This window comes from Xyrauchen texanus, chromosome 13 (assembly GCF_025860055.1).
Source record: "Xyrauchen texanus isolate HMW12.3.18 chromosome 13, RBS_HiC_50CHRs, whole genome shotgun sequence".
In the NCBI taxonomy this organism is placed as follows: Eukaryota; Metazoa; Chordata; class Actinopteri; order Cypriniformes; family Catostomidae; genus Xyrauchen; species Xyrauchen texanus.
The window spans coordinates 23,288,046-23,300,317 of NC_068288.1; positions in this window are offsets into that span (position 1 = coordinate 23,288,046).

Below are 12,272 nucleotides of genomic sequence, written 5' to 3' on the forward strand. Positions count from 1 at the left end.
ACAAGGGGGACCCCCGCTCAGACGTTTATTTTAACACAGAGAAAATAGGATGTATTTGATAAAAAAAAAAAAATAATTCCATTATCTTCAGCAAGGTGACTAACGTCTCGGTTATGTACGTAACCTCGGTTCTCTGAGATGAAGGGAACGAGACATTAGGCTTGTTTGAGATGAGCAAAATCTGCGCAGAACCGATCACCGGTGATCAGCGCGTAATGCATGCCGGTTAGAAATGTGTCCGAGAGCAGTCCGCCTTGCTCTGATGTCATGCTGACGTATGTCAAAAAACACTCGCGAGCGCAAGGCGCACGTGTCGGATTCTGCAGTCGCGCGCAGTTGCGCTCCACCGACTGCGCTGATCAAAAGCATGATGGGAAACGACTTGCTGACGACACAACTTAATGCTCATTGGCTGCGATTGTCAGCTGATATTTTTTTCCCTTAATTCTAAGAAGTCCATTACCTATAGCCTAATACTATTTACTTTTTCTATAGTACTTTATTAGTAATTAGTACATGTGCTTTATTTATCCTTTTATTGTTATTTTCTTGGTTTTAAGTCCTGTTTGTTGTAATTTTCTCTTTATTGTATTGTATGCTTGTGTTAATTTTGTACATTGACATTTTTGTACCACATTATTCCATTAAATAAATTAGTCAATCCATCAATACATGCATACATACATCTAATGTGACGGTTTTACAATTAGGCCTCATGTTTGTGTGTTTTTATCTGATATCTTTATCTGGTATGTCTTATTCCTGGAGTGCAGTAAACCACACATGCATGCTAATTTCTTAATTTAGAATGTGTTTTTGTTTCATATTATTTTTGAATAATAATTTGCTGTACACACTTTTCCTAATCATTAAACATGAAATTCAAACTTACATTAAGGTGACAAACAATTGTGTAATATATTTATATAGAATATTTTTCATGTAAAAGGGGATAGTTCACCCAAATATTTTTTTTTTCTTTGGGTAAACTATCCCTTAAGTAGGATACACATCATTAGGTTAATCAGCTGTGCCATATCCCACTCTGAAATGTTTAACCCATAATTAGGGATAACAATGTAAACAGCATCTGTATGCTCAACATTTCTCATTATGGCTTTGATTATAAGAGGCACCCACAAAGTTAACAATTGTAGCAAGATGGAGAATGTGTTATTAACACTATCAGACTCCCAGGGAGCAATAACATTAACAGTAAGCAAAGAAATTGCTGAGACAATAAAGAATGGTGAGGAAAAAAAAAAAAAAATTTGGATGCTTGATGATGGAATTAATTTTATTTTATTGATTTAAATTCCTTTTACAGATAAAAAAATATGCAGCATATATAATGCAACAAGTGAGAAATGCAGAACAGAAACAAGGTAAGGCATTTTAAGTAATGAGCACTGTTCACTTTCGGTGATTCTCCTCATCATAACCATCTTCGTGTAAAACAGTGGTATTTCAATTGCATCCACTTCGTCTGCGATAAAGAACGCGAACGCGATCTCTTCCATTGCTGACGTTTGCAGTCCACAACACAGCGAGATTCAGGAAGTGTCCGGCTTGCCATATGCCTGCACTTTTTTCACTCCTCCCCTCACTGCAGCCGCCTACTCTCGCCTACATTTCAGGCGAGGCAAAGCGCATCTCAAACAAGCCTATTGCGTTTTCCCCGCCAAACACGGAATTTTCCGGGTATCCGTGTTTTAGGTGGTATACGGTAAGGAAGACCCACACGCATGTTTTGAAAGAGTACGCAACTCTTTGATCAAAGAAACAGACTGCGATCGTCTCAAACGTGAAGTGGAACACCATACTAATACTAAAGCACTTGTTTGATAAAAATGCCTTTTTCTCAGCTTTTTGTCCGAAATGTTGTTTTTGACAAAACCTACCTCTGTTCAAGTGGCAATAAAAAAAGAACAAATGAAGATAAAATAAAATCGTTTTTTTTTGCCTAAAAGCAGAGGCTCAGATCTTTATTTTGATATATAGCATCTTCATATATTCATGGAATAAAATATTCTGCGGGCCATTACATTTTTGCGAAAATCGTCAAAAACCCTGGCGGTGGCTGGCAACTTTTTTTAAAAACGCTGGCGGGGAAAGAGTTAACACATATGAGAGTGCCTTAATTCAACCTATTTGAAAACTCTCTACAATAACGCCAATATTCTAATATTGACTATGGTGTTTGAGCCCTGCCTGTTTTGGCACAAAACTGTCTGCAATAATAACAGGTGGACAAACTCCATTTCCACACACATTCTTGTTTCTCCAATCTCCAATAACTTGTTAGAAACAGCTCTAATGATGTATAAAAGCAATATAAGACTTGCAATCGTGCTGTATGGCCTTAAATAAGTATGGCTGTGATTACCTCCAATCGCATAAAAATGAGTGTTAGAACTATTTTTGATATTTATTTTGTTGGTAGACAGATAAAGCATCTTATGAGGAAAAAAAATGCATGTTCATTCTGGTCAGTATTTGTGCGGTATAGCAAAAAGCAATTAGTGTTACAGCTGTACTTGGTCAATCCTAGCTAAATACATCCCTTGATACATTGTGTGAGGTGTCTTTAGTCCCCCACCCTCTCTCTGTCTGCTGCCATCTGACAGAGATAACACATCAACCAGCACCTCTGTGGAGTGTTGCCAGCCAACCAAAATGACTCATTGCCTACTCTGTGATGGTTTGTTAGCAGCATCACTTTGTACACAACTCATACCTCCTCTCTTATCATTGATACATTCCTTCCATTGAGAAGCCCCATTTCGTTTCTTGCACACTTTTGACCTGCTGAACTGATAGTCATACTCTGTAATGACTGAAATAAATATGCACACATGCTTACACACGCACAAGTTATTTGGCACAGTAATCATGTTGAAATGTCTTTCCATGGATCAGCTGTATACGTAAGGTTTCCAGATAAATGACTATTTGAGAGGGACAAGAATAGACCACTTCATGCCTCATGTCTCTCTCTGAACTCTGCAGCCCAATTCTGTGTCCCTTTATCAATACAAAAGAAACTTTAACCAGACTCGCAGTGCATCAGCTGTAAGATGTATAAATCAGATAAATGATTTAATCAGAATGAGAAGAAACTGAAGTCAAAATTATACAGTAATGTTACTGTGAATTTATGGTATATGTTGTCTTTTGTAATCATATGACATCTTATAAATCTTTAAAAGTTCTCTTGATATCTCTACAATTAATTGCAGTAAAATATAGGGCCTTTAATATGTGTGACCGCTGTGTCTTTAAAACTGAGAACAGAGAAAGAGAGACAGTGTCATTTGTGAAAATTGACAATTTGTGAAAATTGTTCAATTGTGAAAAACACTGACTTTATGGACCTCGGATGGTAAATGACAGTAATATACTATAGGATTCTGAAATATACCCCAGCATCAATGCTCTGGTCTTATAGTAGCCTACTTCTGCATTTATATAACACAGAACAAAGAGAACCATAAAGGAAGAGAGCGTATGTGACAAATATCTGGACTCTCTCAGTATCATCTCAAACATGAGAGAGGAGAGGTAGAGCAAGGAGGACAGCAGACAGCAAGAAGCAATGGCTCATTTGTGCCAGCACCTTTCATGCCATGACAGCACCTGGAAGTCTCAAGGAAGACACTATGATGTATCAGGTAAATGTGCAATGTCCTCTGGCCCATATGAATAGACCTTCAGTTTTCTGAGATCCATAAATATTTATGCCAGCCTTTCCTTATTAGAATTATAAATCTGTGGACAAAAACCGTGACAAAAACGTTTCACAGCATTTAAGTGTGGTGGAAATCCTTTGTGTTCTTGGGAATAACAGTCTTCTTTGTCTTACTGGTCCTAAGTGAACAATAATAGGCTATAATTAAGCTGGGAAAGTATTAAACTTCCTTTCTCAAACACCCAAACATAAGTTGTGGGTTCTAGAGATAGAGAGAGATTCTGGAGATACACTCTTCCCCATTTTCTTAAATAAAACAATGCAATATATTGATCAGTGTATACATATATTTATAGAGTATTAGAATTTGTACAGTATATATTGTATATATAGTTAGCGGTATATATATATAGTAACTGTTTTTGTGTTGAAATTGTTATGTTGTAATGTAATGCTTTGTTTACTTATGTATGGGACCAGTGGTGGACAGTAACGAAGTAAATGCAATTCGTTACTGTACTTAAGTAGCTTTTTTGCGTATCTGTACTTTACTGAAGTATTTAAATTTGGGGAGACTTTTACTTTAACTCCACTACATTTCAAAGTCAAATATCTTACTTTTTACTCTACTACATTTTCAAAATCAATCGTTCCTTTTTATTTGTGAGTGGATAAAAACGTAACTGTTCAAACGAGCCACCAATCACAGTACAGCGCGTGCGCATTGTTTTGAACTTGCCTTGGCGGCATCTACTAAGCCCGAACCAGGGGTGCGTTTCCCAAAAGCATCGTTAGCCAACTATGGTCGCAAGTTCCGTCATTATCATCATAGTTCAACGAGTCGGTGTTTCCCGAAACCATCGTTCCAACGAACATTCGCAAACAGCATCGCAGAGTTGTGTGGTTGGACTTGTGGTTAGAAGCAGAGTTTCTTGTTATTATAACATGTGGGCTTAATAAAATTATTATCTTGAGCCAAATAAGCAAGATGACATTCAGTATCTTTTATTTAGAAGACATACAAATGTCCTTTATGTCTTTTAGTTTGTCAATAGATTTAAAGCACCGTTTTTGAAGAGTGCGCATGTGTGAACGTGCTCTAGTGCGTAAGAACGAGCCTATGATTGAATCTGGAAATAAAGCAAATAACTGAGAAAAATATGAGATAGTCCTCAGATGACATGTCCGTCATTTATAGCAAAACATCTAGCATTAATTCGATCGCAAACAGATTCATTAAAAGTAGTTTTACTCCACCACATGTGTGACATCATTAACCAACATGGTTGAACAACCAATTTGCGACAATACGGTTTCGGGAAACAGTCGTGACTAGCAAGTTGATTTCTTCAACAGTGCATCATACTACGGTAGTGGAGCAGCAAGTTACGTCGTTGTACGGGAAACGCACCCCAGAGCCGTTAAATATGAGAGTTGCGAACATAGACGGTTGCGACAGTGATCTCGCCGCCGGCGGTCACGTGATTCGTGTAGCTCTCAATAGTTCCAAACAAATTGCGTTGCCAATGATTTTAAGCGGGGCAGAGAGCAGCAGCTATTATTGCAGCAATTATCGGTAAATATTGACGCATAATGTACATTGCTTATTATGTCGACACTAAAATGACTTGCATAATAGCATTTTTTTTCTGGGGAGTAGCAGAAACACTGCATTAATACGTTTTTGTGTTTAATTTTGGAGGGAAATTGGCTGCTCCCATAACATAGAATATGTAAGGAATAATTGACGACGGGCCGCTGAATTATTAGAAAAATAATGCACACCCGGGTGGTAATCGCGGTCACGACGCTGAGCGTTGAATTATTAGAATAATGCACACCGGTGTAACGGCCACTCGGCCGCGTCGTGACCGCATTACCACCCGGTGTGCATTATTTTCTAATAATTCAACGCCCGTCAGTCAATTATTCCTTACATATATACATCTGACTAATTAATGTCATTTTATTAATAGATTGGTGTGCCAAGAGTGACATTAGTCTTCATGTAGACTGAGTTAAGCAAGAGTCTTGTGACAAATTATAATAGGACATTATGGCCATAAAAAATCATAGTACTTGGATACTTAAGTACATTTGAAGGCAAATACTTTTGTACTTTTACTCAAGTGAATGTTTAAAGGCAGCACTTCTACTTTTACTTGAGTAATATTTTACCTTGAGTATCTTTACTTTAACTCAAGTACATGGTATGTGTACTTCGTCCACCACTGTATGGGACTCACTCATTTTCTCTTACAATTATTTGATATCTAAAACAGGACATACCACTGATCCAATTAGCAGAAACCACAGCACTGTTTATATGTTTGTACTACAGTCATATGAGGCAGCTAGAACTAAATAGATATGTGACTAGCACTTCCTTTCAATGGAATTTCATCAGCACAGAATCAGTCTTATATATTTCCTCAGTGTCAACAAAGTACCATAGCATTAGCTAAATACAGGTGGCAAGATGCCAAAGAAGAGCTGCAATAAACACAAATTAGAGACTGAGCATTGACACAGTGATGAATGAATGGCTTTAGAAATGGGAAGGTGAGGAGATAAAGAGACCAGGTTCATTTATGTTTCTGGGGTTATCTTAGGAAGCTAGTTTCACTGTAATAATGAAATACCTGTATACCTTGATGAAGGACAAAGACTTAAAGAAAGGGAAGTAGAGGAAAACAGACAGGAACACACCATCTTTGGAAAATGTTATTGCTCAGAAGTTGCTCTGTCATAACTCAGGAGATTAAATGTTTCTTTGAAATTACTTGGAAAGATACATAAAAGTTACATAAATTAAACAAGCGTTGATTTAAAGTAAGTGCTATGAAATAAGTAAGGATATAGCATAGGCTAGATTGTTTAGTTTTTGGAAGAATTTACAGTAAAGAGTTCTCACTAAATTCTTTTGACTTTACTGTAAATTTGGTATTTTGGCAAAAATGACCACAGTGTGAGACTGTCTCCATTTGCTCTCCATATAATATCCTTTCTAGGTGCAACGGTTGAGATATAACAGAGATCTTATTGTGATTTTTCTTTCCTACGGAACCACACAATGCTGAGTATGTCTGTATGTTGAGGGGCATTGTTTTCCATCTGAAGTCACCTGGGAGAGAGTGAGTGCATCTGTCTCTCTCTCTCTGTCCATTTCTCATTCTCCCTTCCTCTATCTACAGTCAAAGAACCTATTTATACGGTGTTCATACAAGGTGCTTGAAGTGCCTGAATTTGTCTTTTTCAAATTTAAGTCCTGGAAAACCCTTGAAAATAGCAATTTTTACCAAGACGTCCTTAATAGGTTCTTGAATTACAGAAAATCTTAAAATAATTTTCTTAAAATAAATTAATTGTATTATTTATTTTCGGAAAAACACGACGACAGACCACTAGACCCCTACTGAAGCAGGCAGCGCATAAGACGGCATTATCACGTGACACCTGTTACTTTTGAAAGCGTTGTTCAGAATGGGCCAATCACAATCAAATTGTAACTGTGTGTGTGTATATATATATATATATATATATATATATATATATATATATATATATATATATATATATATATATATATATATATAGACACTGCTGTGGTGAATTTAACAAGTATGAAGCCTTGCAACTATCAGTTTGAATTAAAATGTACTCTCCAGAGTGAAAAAAAAAAAAAAAAATGATATGTAAAAGTTTTGAAATATTTGAATGCAGATCAATGGAGGATTCAGTTTTGCGAGCCATCTAACACCCCTTGTGTAAAGAAAATTTGTGTCTCACAAAATAGGTTATTTCTGACAACATTTGGGTCAATATCAAAATATGTTGACAAAGTCATGTCCCTTGACTTTTTTAGTCATGAAAATGCTTTTGTTTTAAATGATTGTATAACCTAATCTTTAATTATATGAAATGGCTTGTCTCTGTTTTGCAATTCTTTTAGAAAATATATTTTAAATAGTTAATTGTGTCATATATTTCCTGTCTTTGTCTAGACTTTTATGTCGAAAATCTTGTTTCGTTCCCTGTTCCTGTTTCCTTTGTTAGTTTTGTAGTCCTTTGTAGTTTTATTTCATGATTGATTCTCCCTGATTGTTTCAACAGGTGTTCCATGTTTTCCTTTTGTATTTAGCCCTCGTTTCCCTTGGTTAGTTTGTCAGTCTTTGCATGTATTGTATTATGCTCTGTGCTTGGTTCCCCGTGTTTTGGTTTGCATTTTATTCTGAGTTAGTTTGTTTATTCTTTTGTAAATAAAGCTGCGTTTAGATCCTCATTCTTCGCCTGCCTCGTCACAACTGCCTGAAAAAAATCCTTGTCCCCTTCATATGGTACATCACTCCTATGACATGTAAAGTTATTTGTGTATGTATTTTGTACTTATGTTTATTAAAAGCATTAGTGCAAGGCCAAACAAGTGTGCCAAAAAGCAAAACAAATGTATTATTAATAATTTAAATAATTTAAAAAGAGTGTTTGATTTCATGGCATTGGTGTTACCAATGTTAAAAACTTTTGTTTATGTTTTTTTTTTTTTTAAATGTCATACATTTTTTTTTTAAATGTCATACATTTTCCAGTTGTGGAAAATAATTAAGGTCAAAGTTCAGAGGCTGCTTAAATATGCATATAATGATTTTTTCCCCAGCATGTTAAAAAGTTATTAATTCAAATTGTAACATTTTCACACAAAAATATTTGGTGTTGTACCCATTTAACCCTCAAAATTTGTGGTTGTAACCCATTTAACCCTCGTTAGTGTTAACTCGATTCGTTCATGAAACTAAATTAAATAATAAAAGAAATAACAACAGCCAAGTTGTCCTTTATGAATAGAAATGTATGTCAACATGTTACAAAATATTTACCCTCAGCTTTTATAGGCAAAAACTGAACTAAATGGAAAATTCCACATTTTTGTAATTTGGAAAATCAAATTTTTTGAGAATGACCCATTTGCAATTTCTGTCAGTTCCTCACACACATCTCTGTGTGACTTTAGAAAACATGAAACACAGCACGAGTCATATGGACTACTGTTTACGGACCCAGTTATTCACTTTTGTTTGGAAAGTGACACTACAACTGCACATTAATTTCATCACAAATGAACCAAGAATTGTTACTGTGAGAATATGTAGTTAAAATATGCTCATTGTTGTACTTGTAATAAGTGGTGTTTTATAAAAATAAATGTACTGTATGGTTAAAATATTTTTATTAAAAATTTACAAAAATAATTTGTTTTAATGACATCTCGAGCATAGTCCTTGAAAACAAATAAAAATGTGCTTGAAAAGTCCTTGAAACTCTGTACGAACCCTGTTTATAAGACAAGCATTTATTCTTACTGGGCAGACAAGACACTGGCTGTCCCAGAGCAGGATAGAATGTGGAGTGGTACTACTATAAGGATGATTATGCCAAACAGGGACACAGAGACAAATGTAGGTAGCAGTTCAGAGCTTGTTTGAATTCATGTCTGTGCTTGCTTTATACTCAGAACATTATAGATGCCATTAGGTCGAATGCTGCAGACAGACAACCCTCAGTGCATACGGTTTTGGTGCAGAACTTTGACAAAAATGTTCTCAGATGCATACAGTATCAGTGCAACTAAATGCATGTGCACATTTAAGCATCAAACACAAACATACTGGAAAAGATCCACTTTCAGACTTGCCATTTGGTATAATATAAGTCACAATAGATAATAATTTGGTGTCTGTTTTCAGTTTTTCTCTGTTTTTCTATGGGGTTCTATTAGGTCACACAGGAAAATAAACTCATTTACAACTTTTGGGTTCATGGGAAATTCACGATAATGTGGGCCTAGCTTATAAAAGCATACCATACCATCAGGCATATCATACAGTCCAGAAATGTTCAATGATAAGAATTGTGAGTCCTTAACTAGTAAGAAAGCATCCTCACAATATGTGCACAGCATTAATAATGACAATGCCAAAAAAAATTGCCAAGAAATTGAGAGATTGTGTCTCTCAGACTGATCTGAAATTAGAGTTAAAGTTACATAAGTGTTAAAAGGTCAGGTGAGGAGGTTTTGAAATGGGAAGTATACCAGTAATAAAGATGAAGGAATGTCCTACTCAAGGACAAATGCCCTGTTCAAATTGTGTCCATGCAGGAAAGGACGATGTATGCTACAAGGTGACTTTTTGTATTGCTGGAAAAAAAATCCCACAGGCGCTAGGAGTTTACAAGCCTCTAAGTAACCTTGAAACATGAGCAAGACCTCGAGAGAGCTTGTCTATGATATTTAACCTATACAAGTCACTAATTAAAAACTAATTATTAACACCAATCAGCTAACTAGTTTTTGATCTTTGTTCAGATAATTTTCCATAACTGGTTTTGTGTTAAAATACAAACAGAGATAGATAGATAGATAGATATATAGATAGATAGATAGATAGATAGATAGATAGATAGATAGATAGATAGATAGATAGATAGATAGATAGATAGATAGATAGATAGATAGATAGATAGATTGGCAGACAGATAGAGTGAGTGAGGGAGTGAGGGAGTGAGGGAGTGAGTTAGAGGGATGAGTTTAGTCTAAAACCATGCTGGGAGAATGGAGATGCTGTCTTTCCATGGGCCCATAGCCAAAGCATAGGATTAGTAACACCCTAAAATCCCGCCTCCTCACTCCATTACGCAAGCCAGTCATGGACACTCATGAGAGTGGAGTTTAAATAAAGTGTTACAGGATCAAAGTACTGCCACTGTTTCCATTGACTTCACTGTGAGGTCTATACCACCTAACACATTATGTAGATCTATCAAAGCACCAGGACCTTGTTCATGTCTAAGAATCAAGGACTTACAAATATTTTTTTCAACCGTGAACAAAGGATATACAATCGGAAATATACATTTTATAATAGAACATTGCAATCAATTGATCACACATTGGAATGCTATTTAAAGTCTTAAAGCATTACATCAGTGAAATGAACATGGTTCTGGATAAATAAAGCAGGGAGGGTATCACAGTATTTTCTTGTAACTTTGAAAAGAGGTGAAACTGGGGGGATAGGGATTAGTTAGGGGCCTGTCACTGCATCGCATTTGCTCATGCCATCACAGGCTATAAAGCTGTGATTCACGTACTTCAATCTAGCAGCCATGCAGTCACCACTACACAATACGGTCCCTTATAATAAGCCCTTTGTCAGCTGACTCTCAAATCATACTGAGAGCAAACAGGCGGTACTGGTTCATCTTATAACTAGGGGCCTCTCTGTTTCCCAGAATGCACCAACAGGCTGCTTCCCGAAAGACCACAATAGATGTGACCTAATGCTGACTTTGCTTATTTAGATGTGATGGTGAAATAAAGATTCTCAAAACCACTCATTTGGAAACAGCCTATTGATATGCAAAGCTCTATCAGAGGCTGAAATCAACATACTTTATGCGTTCTTGTCCACAGCATTTGTTCCCTGTTAAGGCCTGAAAATAGACTGCAATAAAATTCTAATACACATACACATTCATTCACAGAAAGTAACCTTGTAGTTAAGGAGAACGCAATTCCTAGAGGCATAGAGTATTATACGTTTTCCCAGTGTTTCCAAGTATTACCGCTGGTAATGATGTAAAGAATTCTGTACAAAATTCTTAGAAATGGTTTGTTCACCTGTAGCCATTGCCTGCTATTGTGAACATGCACCTTGTAGTGCAGAACTTTTCTTAAAGTCAAAGAACTCCTTAGTTTTGTCAAGATCTAAAAGAGACAGTTCACCCAAAAATGAAAATTCGGTCATTATTGCATTATTTACATCATTATTTACTCACCCTAATGTTGCACCAAACCCGTGGAACACAAAAGATGAATTTATTAAAAGGCTTCACAGAGTTTATTTGGCATAATGTAAGTAAAAAGTGACTGCTCTGCCAAGCTTGAAAAGTGACAAAAAAGTGAAACAATTCAAAACATGATTTAAACTATACAAATCAGTTAAAAAGGGAGCACGAACAGAAAGTAGGAAAAACTATAGAGACAAAACAAGAGCAAAGATAAGGAACATGCAGTACCAACATGCATGCACCAACTCCCAAATGGGCACCATCTTACCCTAATGGGGCACCAGAAGCGGGCACCGGCTGCCCTTACTCGCATGTTATACATTATTCATTGACCTGGTAGCATATGCTGTAGGTTTGGGGATAGATTTGGGGTTACATTATATAACATATGCATTTTTCTTCACTCTATTACTGCCTGTACAGCTGAAAATAACTGGGAACATTTTACATTAAGGCTCCCTTTGTAAAGGGTTTGTAAAGGGGTTTATTAATGACTAATAACTCTGCAAATGCATTATAAATAATTTATGTGCAGTTCTAACAACATGAATAAAAAGGGTGAAGTGCATGCAATACCTGCCAAATGTCTTGAAACTTGACTAATGTCACTTTTCTTGTCAAGATAAAAGAATACCCCTACTCGAGTGGTAACCTACTTATCAAAGTTGGAATGTCTCATCCAAACACATTTCATGTCTTCATGCTCATCCACAGCAATACCTGTAACATTGCTTTCTCT